Raw genomic sequence first — 15,040 nt, forward strand, 5'->3', positions numbered from 1 at the left:
CCCATACAGGACACTGGCCATTGTCTTTTCTAAATGGAGATCACACCGTGTAATGTGTTTGGCGGGACCTGGAAATCCTGTTTATGTCACCGTTTCCCGTGTGGCTATAGCATCCAACCATACAAGATTACAGCTCTAAAAGGACCACATACATATCAGGTAACTGACTTAGGCCTCATGCACACGACCGTTGTGTGCATCCGCGTCCGTGGTTCCGTTTTCCGTTTTTTTTCGCGACTCCATTGACTTTCAATGGGTCCGTGGAAAAATCGGAAAATGCACCGTTTGGCAGCTGCATCCGTGATCCGTGTTTCCTGGCCGTGAAAAAATATGACCTGTCCTATTTTTTTCACGGTCAACGGTTCGCGGACCCATTCCAGTCAATAGGGCCGTGAAAAATCACGGATGCACACAAGATTGTCATCCGCGTCCGTGATCCGTGTCCGTTTTCCCTATCATTTTCAATGCAAACTTGACTTAGTTTTTTTTTTCACTTTTCATGTCCGTGGATCCTCCAAAAATCAAGGAAGACCCACGGACGAAAAAACGGTCACGGATCACGGACCAACGGAACCCCGTTTTGCGGACCGTGAAAAAATACTGTCGTGTGCATGAGGCCTTTATCTGTTAACTCTGATGGTACCATTATCTGTATATCGGACCACTGTATATAATCTGTGTGTACAGTCGTGGCCAAAAGTTGAGAATTACATAAATATTGGAAATTGGAAAAGTTGCTGCATAAGTTTTTATAATAGCAATTTGCATATACTCTAGAATGTTATGAAGAGTGATCAGATTAATTGCATAGTCCTTTTTTGCCATAAAAATTAACTTAATCCCAAAAAAACCTTTCCACTGCATTTCATTGCTGTCATTAAAGGACCTGCTGAGATCATTTCAGTAATCGTCTTGTTAACTCAGGTGAGAATGTTGACGAGCACAAGGCTGGAGATCATTATGTCAGGCTGACTGGGTTAAAATGGCAGACTTGACATGTTAAAAGGAGGGTGATGCTTGAAATCATTGTTCTTCCATTGTTAACCATGGTGACCTGCAAAGAAACGCGTGCAGCCATCATTGCGTTGCATAAAAATGGCTTCACAGGCAAGGATATTGTGGCTACTAAGATTGAACCTCAATCAACAATTTATAGGATCATCGAGAACTTCAAGGAAAGAGGTTCAATTCTTGTTAAGAAGGCTTCAGGGCGTCCAAGAAAGTCCAGCAAGCGCCAGGATCGTCTCCTAAAGAGGATTCAGCTGCGGGTTCGGAGTGCCACCAGTGCAGAGCTTGCTCAGGAATGGCAGCAGGCAGGTGTGAGCGCATCTGCACGCACAGTGAGGCGAAGACTTTTAGAAGATGGCCTGGTCTGGTGTCAAGAAGGGCAGCAAAGAAGCCACTTCTCTCCAAAAAAAACATCAGGGACAGATTGATCTTCTGCAGAAAGTATGGTGAATGGACTGCTGAGGACTGGGGCAAAATCATATTCTCCGATGAAGCCTCTTTCCGATTGTTTGGGGCATCTGGAAAAAGGCTTGTCCGGAGAAGAAAAAGTGAGCGCTACCATCAGTCCTGTGTCATGCCAACAGTAAAGCATCCTGAGACCATTCATGTGTGGGGTTGCTTCTCATCCAAGGGAGTGGGCTCACTCACAATTTTGCCCAAAAACACAGCCATGAATAAAGAATGGCACCAAAACACCCTCCAACAGCAACTTCTTCCAACAATCCAACAACAGTTTGGTGAAGAACAATGCATTTTCCAGCACGATGGAGCACCGTGCCATAAGGCAAAAGTGATAACTAAGTGGCTCGGGGACCAAAACATTGACATTTTGGGTCCATGGCCTGGAAACTCCCCAGATCTTAATCCCATTGAGAACTTGTGGTCAATCCTCAAGAGGCGGGTGGACAAACAAAAACCAACTAATTCTGACAAACTCCAAGAAGTGATTATGAAAGAATGGGTTGCTATCAGTCAGGAATTGGCCCAGAAGTTGATTGAGAGCATGCCCAGTCGAATTGCAGAGGTCCTGAAAAAGAAGGGCCAACACTGCAAATACTGACTCTTTGCATAAATGTCATGTAATTGTCGATAAAAGCCTTTGAAACGTATGAAGTGCGTGTAATTATATTTCACTACATCACAGAAACAACTGAAACAAAGATCTAAAAGCAGTTTAGCAGCAAACTTTGTGAAAACTAATATTTGTGTCATTCTCAAAACTTTTGGCCACGACTGTATATAGTGAGTGATGTGTCTAGTGCGCCCTTAAGGCAATTAAACATATAATTTAATCTTGCGCTGTTCGTTATCTCGATCCACGAATCCCACACATTCGTGTCTTGGTATTACATTATATGATACCTGGGTTGGTTTCTGACCTGATAAAATCCCGCTAATGGACCGGGCTTATATCTAATGAGGAACTGGTGGCAGTCTACTGGGTCGGCAGGGCTCTGTTTCATTGGGGCAGTGAAATGGCTTTCCCGGCTTGTCAGGGTTGTGAGCGAGTGTTGTATCACGCCGGAAATTTGCATGGGCCACCCTCTCTAACTCCCTGTGGCCATGTGGACAGGAGGTGTCTGTGTAAAACTGTGCCAAGCTGACCTTACGTACTCCCAGGGAGTACGTAGCGTCACGTCTTGGTAACCAGTGACGAAACCATACCGTGTGATCCAGATATAGAGTGACGTCAGACGGGGGCAGTGAGGTGAAGTTCGTCACACCTCCATTCTATCCACCCATCACCCGACAAGTCACCACACATCCACCCACCCACCTCCGTGACACTGAGCTTGTCAAAGAGGAAATCAGAGCGGATCGCAGCTGAAAAGCCTGTGAAGAGGCTCTGGGGATAAAAGTTGTAAAAAAATTAGTTCTGCCCATCCACCACCCCACTAGTCCTCCACACATCCACCCATCCACCTCAGTGACACTGATCTCTGATATAAACCCTCTGATCTACCCACACACCACCCCACTAGTCACCCACCCACCCACTGAGATCTGTGACGCCATAGTCTGATGATATTATGGCCAGAAGGCATTTTACAGCTGAGGAGGCATACGCAATACTATTCTCTGATACGGACACCGCCAGTGAAGGTGAAGCACAGTTTCCGCTTTAATCTTCATACAAGTCAAACAATGCTGATTCCTCCTAACAGCCCAACCCCCCACGCCATAGAGTTGCAGGTCCTGCTCTGCCTGAGCTGACATGGGTAGCGGCAGACAATTACAGCCCCCAACTGCCTGATTTTACTTCCATCCCAGGCATTAAATTTGACAGCACAGGATTTGAGGCCCTAAATTTTATAAAAAAATTTTTTAGACTCCCTAATAAATGCAATGGTAGAGCAGACTAAGGCCTCATGCACACGACCGTTTTTTTTCTTTCCGTTTACAAGCCGTTTTTTGCGTTCCGTATACGGTCCGTATACGGAACCATTAATTTTAATGGGTCCGCAAAAAAAACAGAATGTACTCCGTATGCATTCCGTTTCCGCATTTCCGTTCCATTCAAAGATAGGACATGTCCTATTATTGCCCACAAATCACGTTCCGTGGCTCCATTCAAGTCAATGGGTCTGCAAAAAAAAAACAGCACACATACGGAAATGCATACGTATGTCTTCAGTATCCGTTCCGCTTTTGCAGAACCATCGATTGAAAATGTTATGCCCAGCCCAATTTTTTCTATGTAATTACTGTATACTGTACATGCCATACGGAAAAACAGAACGGAAAAACGGAACAGAAACACAAAAGCTGCTCAATTCATTGCCCAGAATCCCAGCTCTTTCTATGCCAACATAAAAAAGCCAAGTATTCGCAATTATTGATCCCCAGATATATTATATAGCACCCCCTCTACCGCACACTTATGAGCCAAACACATTTTAAGGCTAGCCTCAGAATCCTTCACTTCACTGATAATAGTCTCTGTTCACCTCAGAAGACCCAAATTTTGATCGACTCCATAATAAAGCCACTAATTAATCATTACTCTAGTACCTTTTCCCAATTTTATATGCCTGAGCAAAATATTGCAGTAGATGAATCCCTTGTTTATTTTAAGGGGAGGCTCAAATTTAGGCAATATCTCTCAAATAAAAGGGCCCTGTATGGTATTAAAGGCTATAAGATCTTAGTGTCACTGGGTATACCAATCATTTCTGAATCTTTGAGGGGAAGGACAGTAAAACTGACCCCTCAGGATGCCCCCCATTACTAGGCGTTAGTGGCAAGATCGTATAGGGTATCACTTATATATAGATAACTTCTATAATAGTGTTCCTTTCCTGAAAGCCCTTATGTCTAGAGCCACTGCAGCCTGTGGCACAATTCGTAAGAATCAGAGGGGCTTTCCCAAAACTTTCCTGGGACTATCAATTAGCGTGAGAGAGAGCAGAGCTGTCTGCAGCAAAAATCTGCTGCTTGTGAAATATAGGGACAAGAGAGACGTCCTGATTTTAACCACAATATAAGATGTCAGCAGCACCCATGTACAGTGTTCATTTTAGGACATGGTCAGATATCGTAGTCAAGTATCAAAATAATGCCAATGTGACACCTGACCCTGACAACTGACTCTGACACCTGTTTACATTTTATTAAAGGGAACCTGTCACCAGGATTTTGGGTATAGAGCTGAGGACATGGGTTGCTAGATGGCCGCTAGCACATCCGCAATACCCAGTCCCCATAGCTCTGTGTGCTTTTATTGTGTATAAAAAAATGTCTTGATACATATGCAAATTAACCTGAGATGAGTCAGAGCTTGAAAATATGACTCTTCTCTGGTCACACAAGTAAGATATGACTCTTTTATGTTAATTTGCATATGTATCAGGGTCACAAAGACTTTTAGGTTTACTGTGGTTTTGCATGCTACATCACATAGATGAACAAAAATCCCAAGCTTGTACAAGGCAAGCTGGTAGCTCAGTGGTAATGCTGTTGCCCCCATGTCCAGGCTTTCGGTGTTCAAAACCCCTTTCAGCCTCTGGAGTAGCTGATGAGGAGACTTGCCAGATTCACTGCCTCTTCACAGCAAACCAAATTATCTTACTGTAAGTCTCCTCCGCTATCTTACATGGCATTGATTCACCTCTTTCAAGTGTGTATGCAGTTCCATATTAGCTAGAATCACTGTTTTTCTGGTAGTTTTGAAAACTGTTTAGTCATGCTGTTTTTACTGTATAGCTTCCTCTGATTTGTTGTTCAGTTTCAATAATAGGAATTTTAGGCATCATATAAGCCACTTTTTTACCAGTTTGGAAATATAGCATGCCTACCTACTGTTCCTCTTTTCGACCAAAGTCCCTCTATCACTTTTTGCAACGTAAAAAAGTTGTCTGGGTTCAGCTCTGGGCCCCTGTATTCACTCATATAGCCTGTATAAGGCTCAGATCACACACAGAGTGGTACAGGTTTTGCTCAAGAATATCCCTGTATTTAGCACCATCCATCTTTCCCTCAACTCTGACCAGTTTCCCAGTCCCATCCCCACAGCATGATGCTGCCACCACCATGTCTCACTGTGGGGATGGTGTTCTTTGAGTGATATGATGTAATGTGTTGGGTTGGGTTTGCGCCAGACATAGCGTTTTCTTTGTTGGCCGAAAAGTTTAATTTTAGTCTCCTCAGACCAGAGCACCTTCCTCTATACATTTTAGGAGTCTCCCACATGCCTTTTTTGCAAACTCACAACTTGCTTTTTTGTTTTTAACTGAAAGTAATGGCTTTCTTCTGGCCGCTCTGCCATAAAGCCCAACCCTATGGGGCGTACGGCTTATTGACAGCCTATGTACAGATACTCCAGTCTCTGCTGTGGAACTCTGCAGCTCCTCCAGGGTTACCTTAGCTCTCTGTGCTGCCTCTCTGATTAATGCCCTCCTTGCCCGGTCCGTCAGTTTTGGTGGGCGGCCGTCTCTTGGCAGGTTTGCTGTTGTGCCATGTTCTTTCCATTTGGTTATGATAGATTTGATGGTGCTCCTGGGGATCATCAAAGATTTAGATATTTTTTTATAACCTAACCCTGACTTGTACTTCTCAACAACATTGTCCCTTACTTGTTTGGAGAGTTCCTTGGTCTTCATGGCAGTGTTTTGTTAGTGATGCCTCTTGCTTAGGTGTTGCAGCCTCTGGGGCCTTTCAAAAAAGGTGTGTATATGTAATGACGGATCATGTGACACTTAGATTGCACATAGGTGGACATCATTTCACTAATTATGTGATTTCTGAAGGTAATTGGTTGCACCAGAGCTTTTTATGGGCTTCCAAACAAAGGGGGTGAATACATGCGCACATGACAATTTTCTGTTTTCTATTTCTAAACAATATTTTTATTTATATATTTTTCTCAATTAACTTCACCAACTTAGACTATTGTGTTCTGATCCTTCACATAAAATTCAGATTAACAAAACATTGAACTTAACATTGTAACAAAAAACGGAAAAAAAAAGTCAAGGGGTGGTATTACTTTTGCAAGGCACTGTAAATCACAGTCCTATAGATGCTTGATTATTGTTTTTATTGTAATATTTTTAAACAGACTTTTAAACCATGGATAGAAAATCAGATGTGTTATCGAAATACAACTAATTAAAAAAGGAACTGAAAGAAGGTATGTATTGCTTTTGTTATGTAGGGAGACCTCGAACAAGGTAAAATAACTAGCAAACTGTGCATGAACGTTGTCTTGAAGAGTTGTACAAATTGACAGTTCATTTACACGTACAGATGATTCTGCTGATTATTTAGAAGAAACCAAACGTTAATCCGATAACTGCATGATCATCAGTGGAGATGAAGGCAGTATTTACATTCACGGATGTTTTTTTTTTTTATGGGGATGTCAAAGTGCGGTTCACTGTGACAGTTGTGCCCGTGTAAGCTGGCTGCCTTCTCTCTCGCGTACTGACTGCAGGCTGATTCCTGTGTGTGCTTTTTGCTTGGGGCTGTGGTCCTCTGTTTGTGCACTGTTACCTGTTTTTGTGTCCTTGAGCCTTGCTGGGTTTGCCCAGAGGGGTTTTTGCCATCAGTGGTTTCGCTCGTTAAAGTATCAATGTTTCCTTGCTTTCATGTCTGTCTGCTCTGTTTTACCTTATGTCTTGCCTGTATCCTTGTTCATGTCAGCCTGGCAGTGCTTAACTGCTTCTGATCCTGTCCTGTTTATGTTTTACCTTTGGTAAGAGGTTGTAGCATGTTCTTTGCCTGCTTGTCTTGAAGCCTGGTCATGTTGGTTCTTCAGAGGGAGGACATTTTAGTCCATGTGTGCAGCTCTAACTAGGACCGCTATGTAACAGTGTCTTTATAGGGTATAGTTATCTGTCAGTTCTGTGTCTTGTTGTGCAGCTATGTCTGTTCGCCCATGGACTAACTCTGAATAGAGAACAGGCATCTGCTTGTCTTGTTCTGTGTATTGTCTGGTTCCTGTTCTGTCTTTTATGAACTGTGTCCTGTGTTCTGGTTGGGTTCCTGTTCTTGAGCCTGGGTTTCAGTCTAGTCTTGTGTTTGTCTGGACCACTGGTCAGTGAACCAGCATCTGTCTCTGCAGGTAAGTGTCCAAGTGCACCGGGACCATCCTGGACGTGCGACCTGGTGAGCCCTCGGCTAAGTTCATCCCCACCACCAGGGACTCTGTGAAGAACGGGGCTCACTTAGTGTCCACCCTCTGGGTTTGGCCCAAAGCCAAACCTGTGCACTTGGACCAGTTGTCCTTTTGCCACAGTACCCATTGCCTGCTTGTCCAGTAGTTACTGTCATGATCGTTTATTACATGTGTAATAAAGTATTCAGTAGGTTTCCTGGTCTGTTATCTGTCTCGTCATGTTTTTGAGAGGCTCTAGGGGTCTGCCTGTCCTTCGGAACGTGACAGGGGACACCCAATCAATACTGGAATTGGTTGTCCATATAGAAATTCATTATTCCTGCAAAGTTGAGCGTTGTTTAAACAGGACGATCTTCTGCATAGGAACCATGATTTTTGTTGTTGGACAGAATGACAGACACCTGTTGAACGATCATTTGCTCATTCACCATGTGATTGTCAACCCATTTTTACACAGGCCAATTATTTGCAACAAGCGTTTCTATAAATATTTTCCTTCAATAATCTGAAATATATAAATATAATTCTCAATTTCAGAGCTTCTCCTACTCTGTAACATGTTGTCTCCAGGTCATACATCATGTTTAATGTGAAAAAATTCTGTATAATGTATTTTTTGAAGAAGCACCTACCCAAAAACAAGTTGTTACAACACTTTACACACATTAAAGTGATTTTATGGGATTATAATATTGATCAGTGTGGGTTTGACTACTGGCACCTCAGCTGTTTGAGGAAACTTCAGCACTCCTGTAAGGCTACTTTCACATTAGTGTTAGCAGTGTCCGGCAGGGGAACAGACTGCCAGATCCATACTAACGCTAGCCCACGTGTGCCACTGGAAGTCCGCTCCGTCCCCATTCATTACAATGCTGAGATCCAGCCGCAGCACGGCAAACATGACAAAAGGCTTACGGACAAAAACCATAGCATGTTTGCTGTGCTGCTGCTGCCGGATCTCCGGCTCGTCCCCATTATAGTGAATGGGGCCGGAGTGGACTTCGGGCGGCACCCATGGGCTACCGTTAGTACAGATCCAGCAGGCTGTTCTCCTGTTGAAACAGCCTGCCGGACAAGCCTAACACTAATGTGAAAGTAGTCTGAGTGCTGCAGATTTCCTGCAGCTTACCCAGCACAGTGCCATACATTGTATAGAGGCTGTGCTTGGTATTGCAGCTCAGTCTCACTTGAATAGTGCTGAGCTGCACCTAGGCCACGTGACTGATAAACGTGATGTCACTGGAGTAGGAAGGGGCCTAAGCGCTCATCAAGTTCTGCAGACTGCTCATATAGCTAATTGTCCAGCGTCATGACAGTCAGACCCCCACTAATCTCATATTGATGACCTATACTGAGGGTAAGTAATCAATATGAAAATCCAAGAAAAACACTTTAAGGCCTCTTTCACACTACAGTATGTCCATTTCAGTGTTTTGCGTTCCGTTTTTCACGGATCAGTTTTTCCGTTTCCGTTGTGTTTCCGTTTCGGTTCCGTTTTTCCGTTCCGTTTTTCCGTATGGCATATACAGTATACAGTAATTACATAGAGAAAATTGGGCTGGGCATAACATTTTCAATAGATGGTTCAGAAAAAAACGGAACGGAAACGGAAGACATACGGATGCATTTCCGTATGTGTTCCGTTTTTTTTGCGGACCCATTGACTTTAATGGAGCCACGGAACGTGATTTGCGGCCAAATATAGGACATGTTCTATATTTCAACGGAACGGAAAAACTGAAATACGGAAACGGAATGCATACGGAACACATTCAGTTTTTTTTTTGCGGAACCATTGAAATGAATGGTTCCGTATACGGACCGCAAAACGGAAAAAAAAAACGGTAGTGTGAAAGAGGCCTAACTCCTTAAGGACACAGCCTTATTTCAACTTAAGGACCAGGCCATTTTTTGCAAATCTGACCAGTGTCACTTTAAGTGGTGATAACTTTAAAACGCTTTGACTTATCCAGGCCATTCTGAGATTGTTTTTTCATCACATATTGTACTTCATGACACTAGTAAAATGGAGTAAAAAAAAAATCATTTTTATTTATAAAAAAAATACCAAATTTGCCAAAAATTTGGAAAAATTAGCAAATTTCCAAGTTTCAATTTCTCTACTTCCATAATACATAGTAAAACCTACAAAAATAGTTATTACTTTACACTCACCATATGTCTACTTTATGTTAGGATCATTTTGGGAATGACATTTTATTTTTGGGGGACGTTACAAAGCTTAGAAGTTTAGAAGTAAATCTTGAAATTTCTCAGAAATTTTAAAAAACCAACTTTTTAAGGACCAGTTCAGGTCTGAAGTCACTTTGTGACGCTTACATAATAGAAACCACCCAAAAATGACCCCATTCTAGAAACTACACCCCTCAAGGTATTCAAAACTGATTTTACAAACGTTGTTAACCCTTTAGGTTTTCCACAAGAATTAATGGAAAATAGAGATACAATTTCAAAATTTCACTTTTTTGGCAGATTTTCCATTTTATTATTTTTTTTCCAGTTACAAAGCAAAGGTTAACAGCCAAACAAAACTCAACATTTATGGCCCTGATTCCGTAGTTTACAGAAACACCCCATATGTGGTCGTAAACCGCTGTACGGGCACACGGCAGGGCGCAGAAGGAAAGGAATGCCATACGGTTTTTGGAAGGCAGATTTTGCTAGACAGTTTTTTTTTTTACACTATGTCCCATTTGAAGCCCCCCTGATGCACCCCTAGAGTAGAAACTCCATAAAAGCGACCCCATCTAAGAAACTACACCCCTCAAGGTATTCAAAACAGATTTTACAAACGTCGTTAACCCTTTAGGTGTTCCACAAGAATTAATGGTAAATAGAGATACAATTTCAAAATTTCACTTTTTTGGCAGATTTTCCATTTTAATATTTTTTTTACAGTTACAAAGCAAGGGCTGACAGCCAAACAAAACTCATTATTTATGGCCCTGATTCTGTAGTTTACAGAAACACCCCATATGTGGTCGTAAACCGCTGTACGGGCACACGGCAGGGCGCAGAAGGAAAGGAATGCCATACGGTTTTTGGAAGGCAGATTTTGCTAGACTGTTTTTTTGACACCATGTCCCATTTGAAGCCCCCCTGATGCACCCCTAGAGTAGAAACTCCAAAAAAGTGACCCCATTTTAGAAACTACGGGATAGGGTGGAAGTTTTGTTGGTACTAGCTTAGGGTACATATGATTTTTGGTTGCTCTATATTGCACTTTTTGTGAGGCCATGTAACAAGAAATAGCTGTTTTGGCACCGTTTTTATTTTTGTTATTTACAACATTCATCTGACAGGTTAGATCATGTGATATTTTTATAGGGCAGGTTGTCACGGACGCGGCGATACCTAATATCTATACAATTTATATACGTTTTACACAATGATTTCATTTTTGAAAGAAAAAAATTATGTTTTAGTGTCTCCATAGTCTGAGATCCATAGTGTTTTCAGTTTTTGGGCGATTATCTTGGGTAGGGTATGATTTTTGCGGGATGAGATGACGGTTTGATTGGCACTATTTTGGGGTGCATATGAGTTTTTGTTCGCTTTCTATTACACTTTTTGTGATGTAAGGTGACAAAAAATTGTTTATTTAGCACAGTTTTTATTTTTTATGGTGTTCATCTGAGGGGTTAGGTCATGTGATGTTTTTATAGAGCCGGTCAATATGGACGCAGCGATACCTTTTACACAATAATAAGTTTTACACAATAACAGCTTTTTTAAAATAAAAAAAATGATGTTTTAGTGTCTCCATACTCTGAGCTATAGTTTTTTTATTTTTTGGGACATTGTCTTAGGTAGGGGCTCATTTTTGGCGGGATGAGGTGACGGTTAGATTAGTACTATTTTAGTGGGCGTACGCCTTTTTGATCGCTTGCTGTTGTAATTTTTGTGATGTAAGGTGACAAAAAAATGGTTTATTTAGCACAGTTTTTATTTTTTACGGTGTTCATCTGAGGGGTTAGGTCATGTGATATGTTTATAGAGCCGGTCGATACGCACGCGGCGATACCTAATATGTATAAAAAAGTGACCCCATTTTAGAAACTACGGGATAGGGTACTAGTTTAGGGTACATATGATTTTTGGTTGCTCTATATTACACTTTTTGTGAGGCAAGGTAACAAGAAATAGCTGTTTTTGCACCGTTTTTATTTTTTACGGTGTTCATCTGAGGGGTTAGGTCATGTGATATGTTCATAGAGCCGGTCGATACGCACGCGGCGATACCTAATATGTATACTCCCCCCCCCCCCTATTTTTTACCAATTTATTTTTTACTTTATTTGGGGATAATGACGTTTTTGTTTATTTTTACTTAAAATTTATTAATTTTTTGGGGGGAAAACTTTATTTTTTCACTTTATTTTTTTGTCCCACTTTGGGACTTGAACTTTTGGAGGTCTGATCCTTTACAATGCATTCCAATACTTCTGTATTGGAATGCATTGGCTGTATGAGTAATACTGTGTGTATTACTCATACAGCTTCCGGCCTGTGAGATCCAGGGGGCCGGATCTCACAGGCTCGTCACCGGAAGGCAGCGCGATGCCTTCCTTAGGCATCGCGCTGCCTTCCATGCCATCGGGTCCCCCCTACAGCCGCATGGGGACCCGATGGCACAAGGTAAAACCGCAAACCGCAGGTCTGAGTTGACCTGCGGTTTGCGGCGATCGCCGACATGGGGGAGTCACGGGACCCCTCCTCGCATTTAGCCGAGGTGCCTGCTCAATGATTTTAGCAGCCACCGGCTTCCGATCACCGCCCACCGCGCGGCGGTGATCAGAAATACACAGGGCGTACAGGTACGCCCTGTGTCCTTAAGTACCAGGACATCAGGGCGTACCTGTACGCCCTGTGTCCTGAAGAGGTTAATCACAAATTTTATCACAAGACACGGAGGCTCCTATTGCTATAACTTCCTTTACTGTTACCATAGCAGCAAAGAAAAGAACATGTCAATAACAAAAGAAACACCATAGTAACTGACTCCTCCCCACCATCCCAGTATATAATGGCATCACACTCTGGGATCATCCTCTTTCTTTGCTGCTGCCATGGCAGATAAGTATCCTCTATGTTAGAATTTTAGCTTGTGAATTGTTTGCTTCTTTTGAGCGTTTTTTTCTGGCCTTTGTGCTAGCCCAGGGTTTCTCTTCCTGGGTTTTTTCTTCCCCAGTATCCTCGTTTGTCGTATTTAATATACTCTGTCTGTTTTTTCCTTGCCTTTTTTCCCCTTTTGGTCCTAGTACCCCCAGTGACATTTCCGGGCGGTGTTCACCCGAGTTAGGTTTGTTCCATCTACCCTAGTTTACCCTTCAGACTTTACCGTCTCCGGTGCTCTGTTTTTTCTGCACCCGTCCGTCTTGGCCGAAGTCTCGCGACCCACGAGATTTTGTCCGCCATCTCGGTCCTCCCTTGCGTCTACCGCTCCGGCCGAAGTCTCGCGATTGGTGGGACTTCGGCCGCCAGCTTGCCACCACTCTCTCCTGCAACATCGCGGGATTTGTTCCTCTATCCTCTTGCTGCGGCCGTCCGAGATCTTGCGGGATCTTGGCATTTTCCACCGGAACTTCGCGCCCTCACCACGCTCCTTGCTCCGGCAGTCCCCGCTACTTTCCCTGTGCCGGCATCTTAGGTGAGTGTGTGCCCCTGCGCCCTCGTTTGCCTTTGTCTATATTGCAGGCACTCATTAGTTTTTTCTTTCCTTCTAGGTCTTCCGTCCTTGGTAGTCTGGGGTGACTAACTCCTACCATCTCTCACAATGTCTCGCCGTAGTACCTCCTCTTCCTCTAGGCAGGATGTTACTACTACCCCTCTTAACCCCTCTAATGCTCTCAGCCGCAATGATGACTCCTCACAGGAGGTGCAAAACGCTGCGCTGCAGCAGTCCATTTCTGATGCGATCATGGCAGCTATGGGCTCTATGTCCTCAGCGCTGTCGCAATCAATTTCCCAGGCCCTATGTTCACAGCCCACTAGGTCCATCCAGGACCTGGCAATGGACCTTGAAAGGCCATCAGCCTCCAGAACAGCTAGAACCGATGGTAATCCATCACGTGACCACGCGGTTGTCCCGCGGAAAAAAGCCTGCACGCGACAGGCAGAACGCTCTCGCGCATGGAAAACGGCCAGGACCATTCCTGAGCCACTATCTGATTCTGACAAGGAATCGATTGAGAAGGCTCAGAACGAGTCGCACTACGACTCAGGGGAGGAGCTTGAGGATGTCGAGGTTGATCCTCTAGATTTATTGCCCGTTCCCGTGCCACCCACGCCTGCTGGTACCATGCAAGAGGGCCAGCCTCTGCCAGACGACCTTCTGGTTGATCCCCTGGGCGTCCCTCTTTTCAATCCTGATGAGCTCCATCATCCCCGCTCTGCAGAATGGCTCCCCGCCACTCATGTGGCACAATATTTAGAGGCAAATATCTGTGCTCCTCTAAGTAAGGAGTCCCGCAACAAGTTGCGAGCGGAATGTCCCCGCCCTCTAATTCCCAATAAGGTGTGTGAAACACCTACAGTGGATCCGAAGATGGTCCAGTTCCTCACCAAGACGAGGTTCAACCCGAAAAAAGGGCTAGATTCAGCTCTGCGGGCAGTTCAGGATAAGCTCCTGGACATCACGGGTCCTCTTGCCAGGATTTTCGACATGGCTGAATCCGCCAAGGCAGAGGGTAGACATGTAGATCCCGTTGAATTGGGAGGATGGGTCCAGAGGGCCATTTGCATTGCGGGCAATGTAAACACCTGCTTAGCCATAGAACGGCGTAAAGCCATCTTGATGAAGGTGGAGCCTAAGCTGTCCAACCTTGCTTTATCCGAAGCGGGCAAGAATGCCCAGGGCCTCCTGTTTGGAGACTCATTTATCAAAGAGCTGGGGAGATATGTCGGGGCCTTTACGGCTTTGGACAAAGCTCAGATGTCAATGAAAAGAGTGTTTAACGCCCGTTTTTCCAATAGGGCCGGCAGTTCTAGGGGCCGTCTGTCCGGCCGGTCCGACTTCCATTCCCGAGGAACGGGAAGAGGCTCCTTCAACTATAGATCCTCCCTCCAGGATACCAGGCACCAGCCTTCCTTTTTCCCCTCCAGGGGCGCTTCAGGACGTTCCAGAAGTTACCGTGGAGCTCCTTCCTATCGACGACCAGTTGGTGAGTGCCCACCCCGTTCTACCGTTGTGTCGGGGGCAGACTCCGTCTCTTTTTCAATGCCTGGTCCGAGATCACCTCAGACCGGTGGGTGCTGGATACCATCAGGGGTTTCACAATAGACTTGGTAGCCCCTCCAAGCCTGCTGCCCGCCCCCCGACCCATCCAATTGTCCGGCTCCCTTCAGCGACACTTACACAGGGAACTGAGAGAATTAGACCTCAAACAGGCGATA

Source organism: Bufo bufo, chromosome 4 (genome assembly GCF_905171765.1).
Source record: "Bufo bufo chromosome 4, aBufBuf1.1, whole genome shotgun sequence".
Taxonomy (NCBI): Eukaryota; Metazoa; Chordata; class Amphibia; order Anura; family Bufonidae; genus Bufo; species Bufo bufo.